The 5,340-nt window shown below is 43.3% G+C and overlaps 1 pseudogene; it reads left to right on the forward strand.

The window, feature by feature from the left end:
• The first annotated feature begins 245 nt into the window (after nucleotides 1–245).
• Nucleotides 246–339, forward strand: LOC115029924 (annotated as a pseudogene).
• Nucleotides 340–5,340: the final 5,001 nt, after the last annotated feature.

The raw sequence follows: 5,340 nt of genomic DNA on the forward strand, positions 1-5,340 counted from the left end.
ATCCTTCTGTGGAACCTTGAGCTGGCCCATCTGAAAACTACTGCCATTATCTTTTTTTTTTTTAATTAGGTATTTTCCTCAATTACATTTCCAATGCTATCCAAAAAGTCCCCAATACACTCCCCCCCCAGTCCCCCACCCACCCACCCCCACCCCTTGGCCCTGGCATTCCCCTGTACTGGGGCATATAAAGTTTACTGCCATTATCTTTATGTTTAAAAAAAAAAGTACTAACTGCATCCTGCCCCTAGAGGCAATGCAGGTGTGGCTGCTGTCTGTGCATCACTAGGTGTCTATGCTCAGTGTTCTGACCTGTGAACACCTGAGTGATTAGTTACCCAATATTCCCTGAGGGGGAAAAAGAGAGAGAGAGAGCCTGAGATGACCATTGTACACCACTGCACGGAACTGTTGGTCTACCAGAGCATGGAGTGAGCCCAAACCCTGTTTGGAAAGGAGCCCAAAACAGATGAAGTTCATATGGGCACTCAGCAGGCAAAGAGTGAACCCAAGATGACCACCAGACAGGTACCATGGGGCCTGCCTGAATAGGGAGCTCATATGAGATCACCACTGGCTACTACTGCACAGGCCAGTGGGAGCAGACAAGACCCAAGTTATTTAATCTTGCCTGGTCTACAATGCACCAACAAGTCATAGCACTCCTGACCACTCCTGGGATAACCCCAGGCTCCACTAAGAGGAGCAAGTAAATGGTAGAGAAATGGAAGAGAAAAAGAAACAAAAGAATGTGGACATCATGGACAGAGGCAGAGCTGGAGACTCCAGGTGAGGAACAAACTTATGAGAGCAGCTGGTGATGCCACCTGGGACCAAAGTGTGGTACTGGCCTGTGCTCCCACTAGGGGCCACATCTCAATCTGTGGAAATGCAGTAGCAGGGGTCTGTTACCACCAAAAGCCAGACAGATATTCCTGGTCTGACCTGCTGCCTAAGGACATGTTGTTATCTGAGGGTTCTGTGGAATTGGCTCTACCCCTCACCTGGGCATTGTGGGAGAGCTAGCTGTGGGGGCTTGAGAGCAGGAAAGCTGACTCAACCACTAGTGGGCTATAGTGGTAGAGAGAGAAGGCATGCCCATTGAAGGAGTGCTGGTGAGCTGTCCCCAAGGAAATGTGAGGACAGAGTTGGACAGTAGAAGATCTGTCCCTGTCCCTCATAAGCTGAAACACATGGAAGAGTGGGCCCTGCTTCTCATATGGGCAGAGCAGTAGAGCTGACCATGGTGGCAGGGGTACACTTGTCTGCTGTGCAGTGACATGGGCAAGGGTGAAATGCACCCTTCCCTCATCCCTTGCCACCTGAGGCAGGCAGGAGAGCTGGCCTAGCAAGTGCACCTCCTGTAGCACTTGGAGAGCAGGCCCTGCACCTTGCCTGACAGTTCAGTAGAGCTAATCCTGTATATACAGAGACACAGTGAAACTAAAAGAAGTTATATAACAAATGGATTGAACAGATATCTATAGAATATTTCATCCTAAAACAAAAGAATATGCCTTCTTCTCAGCACCTCATGGTACCTTCTCCAAGACTGACCATATAATAGGTCATAAAACAGGCCTCAAAAGATAGAAGAAGATGGAAATAATCCCATGCATCCTACCAGATCACCATGGACAAAGGATGATCTTCAATAACACCATAAATAATAGAAAGCCCATATATACATGGAAGCTGAACAACACTCTACTCAATGATAACTTGGTCAAGGAAGAAATTAAATACCTTTTAAAGTTTAATGAAAGTGAAGCCACAACATACCCAAACTTATGGGACACAATGAAAGCAGTCCTAAGAGGAAAACTCATAGCTCTGAGAGCCTGCAAAAAGAAACTGGAGAGAGCATACACTAGAAGCTTGACAGCACAACTGAAAGCTTTAGAACAAAAAAGAAGGAAATTCACCCAAGAGGAGTAGAAGGCAGGAAATAATCAAAGTCAGGGCTGAAATCAACCAACTGGAAACAAAAAGAATTATGCAAAGAAACAACCAAACCATGAGCTGGTTCTTTGAGAAAATCAACAAGATAGATAAACCCTTAGCCAGACTAACTAGAGGATACAGAGAAAGTATCCTAATTAACAAAATCAGAAAGTAAAAGGGGGACATGACAACAGAAACTGAGGAAGTCCAAAAAAATTATCAGATTCTACTACAAAAGCCTTTACTCATCAAAACTGGAAAACCTGTATGAAATGGACAATTTTCTAGACAGATACCAGGTACCAAAGTTAAATCAGGATCAGATTAATGATCTAAACAGTCCCATATCCCCTAAAGAAATAGAAGCAGTCCTTAATAGTCTCCCAACCAAAGAAAAGCCCAGGACCAGATGAGTGTAATGCAGAGTTTTATCAGACCTTTAAAGAAGACCTAATTCCAACTCTCCTCAAATTATTCCACAATGTAGAAACAGAAGGTACTCTACCCAATTTGTTCTATGAAGCTACAATTACTCTGATACCTAAAACAACAAAGACCCAACAATGAAAGAGAACTTCAGACCTTTTTCCCTTATGAATATCGATGCAAAAATAATAAAATTCTCGAAAACTGAATCCAAGAACACATCAGAATGATCAGCCATCATGATCAAGTAGGCTTCATCCCAGGGACGCAAGGATGTTTCAAATCCATCAACATAATCCACTATATAAATTAACCTAAAGACAAAACCCACATGATCATCTCATTATATGTTGAGAAAGCATTTGACAAAATCCAACACCTGTTCATGATAAAAGACTTGGAAAGAACCAGCAATTCAAGGCCCATACCTAAACATAGTAAAAGCAATATACAGCAGACCAGTAGCCAACATCAAACTAAATGGAGAGAAACTTGAAGCAATCTCACTAAAATCAGGGACTAGGCAAGGCTGCCCACTCTCTCCCTATCTATACAATATAGTACTTGAAATCCTAACCAAAGCAATTAGACAACAAAAGGAGATCAAGGGGATACAAATTGTAAAGGAAGAAGGCAAAATATCACTATTTGCAGATGACATGATAGTATACTTAAGTTACCCCAAAATTTCCACCAGAGAACTCCTATACCTGATAAACAGTTTCAGTGCAGTAGCTGGATATAAAATTAACTCAAACAAATCAGTGGTCTTCTCTACACAAAGGATAAACCGGCCGAGAAAGAAATTAGTGAAACAACACCCTTCACAATAGTCACAAATAATATAAAATATCTTGGCGTGACTCTAACTAAGGAAGTGAAAGATCTGTATGATACGAACTTCAAGTTCTGAAGAAAGAAATCAAAGAAGAGCTCAGAAGATGGAAAGATCTCCCATGCTCATGGATTGGCAGGATTAATATAGTAAAAATGGCTATTCTGCCAAAAGCAATCTACAAACTCAATGCAATTCCCATGAAAATTTCAACTCAATTCTTCACAGAGTTAGAAGGGGCAATTTGCAAATTCATCTGGAATAATAAAAAACACATGCCCCACTATGTTCATAGCAGCCTTATTTATAATAGCCAGAAGCTGGAAAGAACCCAGATGTACCTCAAAAGAGGAATGGATACAAAAAATGTGGTACATTTGCACAATAGTGTACTACACAGCTATTAAAAACAATAAATTTATGAAATTCTTAGGCAAATGAATGGATCTGGAAGATATTATCCTGAGTGAGGTAACCCAATCACAAAAGAACTCATATGATATGCACTCACTGATAAGTGGATATTAGCCCAGAAACTTAGAATGCCCAAGATACAATCTGCAAAACACATGAAACTCAAGAAGAAGGAAGACCAAAGTGTGGATACTTAGTCCCTCCTTAGAATGGTAATCAAAAGACCCATGTAAGGAGTTACAGAGACAAAGTTTGGAGCTGAGACAGAAGGAAGGACTATGCAAAGACTGTCCCATCTGAGGATCCATACCATAACCAGTCATCAAACACAGACACTATTACATATGCCAGCAAGATTTTGCTGACATGACCCTTATATAGCTGTCTCTTATGAGGCTGTGCCAGTGCCTGGCAAATACAGAGGTGGATGCTCACAGTCATCTATTGAATGGAACACAGGGCCCCCAATGGGGGAGCTAGAAAAATTACCCAAGGTGCTGAAGGAGTCTGTAATCCTATAGGAGGAACAACAATATGAACTAGCCAGTACCCCCTGAGCTCATGTCTTTAGCTGCATATGTAGCAGAAGATGGCCTAATTGGCCATCATTTCGAGAGAGGCCCTTGGTCTTGCAAAGATTATATGCTCTCAATACACGGGAATGCCAGGGCCAGGAAGCGGGAGTGGATGGGTTCGGGAGCAGGGTGGGAGGAGGGTATAAGGGACTTTTGGGATAGCATTTGAAATTAAATGAAGAAAGAAATCAAAGACGATGGAAAGATATACCATGCTCATGGATTGGCAGGATTAAAATAGTAAATTGGCTCTCTTGCTAAAAGCAATCTACAGATTCAATGCAAAACCATCAATATTCTAACTCAATTCTTCACAGAGTTAAAAAGGGAAATTTGAAAATTCATCTGGTGTGGAGAGCCGTGCCGTGAGCAATTGCGAGCCGTGAGCATTCGCCATTATAAGATGGCACTGGCCTCCACTGTGCCTAACTAGTAAACAAGCCTTTTGCGCAAGTGCAAGAGTGAACTCACGCTTAGTCACTGCCCATCTCGGGACGTAGTAGTGGGGTGATGGGCGAGCAACGAATCAGGAGCTGACATGCCACATCAGGTGCTGAAACGCCATGGCTGAGGGCTATATAAGCGACCCCATTTTCCGGGGTCTGGGTCTTCCCTCTTGAAGAAGCAATAAAGCTTTTTGTTGCAGAAGATTCCAGTTGTCCCGAGTGTGTTCTTGCTGGTGAGAACCGTAGCTCGGGATAAGTGGCACCAAAGACCCGGGAACTACCATCACACCGGCACAAGGGAGATCCCTCGTTCTCGGGGCAGAACCAGAACTGCAGGACACTACAGCTCTGTAAGGTACGTACAGTCTTGAAATTTCTCCAGAGTTAGATGCCCTTTTGATTGTTTTCACGGTGATAGTACTTTCCCTTTCGGTTTCGTTTTGCTTCCACTGCTGGAACTGCTGACTGATCCTCAGTCGCGGTCAGGCCTTGACAGCGAACAGTATTGCTGACTGGTTCTCAGTAGCGGTCAGGCCTGGACAGCGGCCAGTATGGGAATCTCCCACTCTGTTGTAACAGCCTTACGGTCAGTCCTGAAGCAGTGTGGTCTGAAAATCTCCACTAAGACTATAGAGGGATTTGTCAGGGCGATAGACTGTGTGGCACCATGGTATGCTTGCTCAGGGTCATTAACTGTTGC

This window comes from Mus caroli, chromosome 18, assembly GCF_900094665.2.
Source record: "Mus caroli chromosome 18, CAROLI_EIJ_v1.1, whole genome shotgun sequence".
Taxonomy (NCBI): Eukaryota; Metazoa; Chordata; class Mammalia; order Rodentia; family Muridae; genus Mus; species Mus caroli.